This window comes from Arachis duranensis, unplaced genomic scaffold (assembly GCF_000817695.3).
Source record: "Arachis duranensis cultivar V14167 unplaced genomic scaffold, aradu.V14167.gnm2.J7QH unplaced_Scaffold_78422, whole genome shotgun sequence".
Taxonomy (NCBI): domain Eukaryota; kingdom Viridiplantae; phylum Streptophyta; class Magnoliopsida; order Fabales; family Fabaceae; genus Arachis; species Arachis duranensis.
In genome coordinates, this window is record NW_026265107.1 from 31,251 (window position 1) to 32,651 (window position 1,401).

Below are 1,401 nucleotides of genomic sequence, written 5' to 3' on the forward strand. Positions count from 1 at the left end.
TTTGAATTGGTGGCTCCATGAGCTTTTCCTCTATGTACTTCTCTGCTTCACTTGAGTTTGGAATGACTTCCTCACTTTCTTGCTCCTCCACTTCCTCCCTTGCACCCAACATTTGACTTAATAGTCCTTTTATGGAGCAGGTTTGTTGTTCTTCCCAAGCTTTCTTCATCTCCTCTTCATATTTTTCGATCAGTGTTGAGCATCTTTGGTCCAGGGGAGTTTGAGGAGGTTGTGAGTGTTCAGGTTCTCTTGTCATCTCAAGTGCAGTTTTAGGTTCAAATGTTTCCACCACCTCTTCCTTCTTTGCAATTTCACTTGATGCAGTAGCCTCTTCCTCTTGTTTTTCCTCCTTCTTCGTTGCACTCACCAATTGAGCTAGCTGCACTTCCATGTTTTTGAGGGAGTTTTCTTGTTCTTTCCAGACTTTCATTGTCTCCTCCTCATATGTTTTGAACATGGACTCAAGCTTTGAGAGCCTTGAGTGGTTCATGGAAGTTTGTGTGGGTGGTTCATGGACTCAAGCTTTGAGAACCTTGAGTGGTTCATGGAAGTTTGTGTGGGTGGTGAGTTTTGAAAGGGGCTTTCTGTTGAAGTTTGGTCAAGTGATGATGTCTTTGGATGAATATCACATGGAGCACTAGAATTCCCTTCCCAGCCACCATTAGAATCGTGACTTGCATCATTTTGTGGTGGAGGGAAATATCCCATATGATTTTCTTTCTCATCTTGTGGTTCTGAAGCATAGCTCCATGAATTGGAGTGCCCAGAATTTGAAGTTTCTTGGTGATATTCCCAACCACCATTAGAGATTGGTGATGGTGGGTGATATCCCATAAAATTTTGTTTGACCATAAGATGAGTTGAACTCCACTTGTATTTTGTAAAATACAACATCAATGGAAATTGAAATTCATGTCACAGAGAGAGAATTTCTTAGTGAGGCAGTGAAAATTGAAATTACTCATATCAGATATGAGTTTTGCTTAGTGAGGCAAAAACACAAACACCTTGGTTTCAATTTGAATCAGAGAACAAAAATAAAAAAAATGCTTGATCTAGACTTCTCACCCACTTAATCATTGTCGATCTAATCAATCCCCGGCAACGGCGCCAAAAACTCGATGGTGTTTTTGTGGAAAAACGAATTTCCAACACACATATCCAACCGGCAAGTGTACCGGGTCGCATCAAGTAGTAATAACTCACAAGAGTGAGGTCGATCCCACAGGGATTGATGGATCAAGCAACTTTAGTGGGTGATTAGTTTAGTCAAGCTAACATTGAGTGAATTGTATGAAACATGACCAACAGAATGTAAATTGTAGAAAGTAAATGACAAAAACGTAAAGAGCAAGAAAAGTAAATTGGTAAAATCTTAAATGACAAGAAATGTAAATTGCA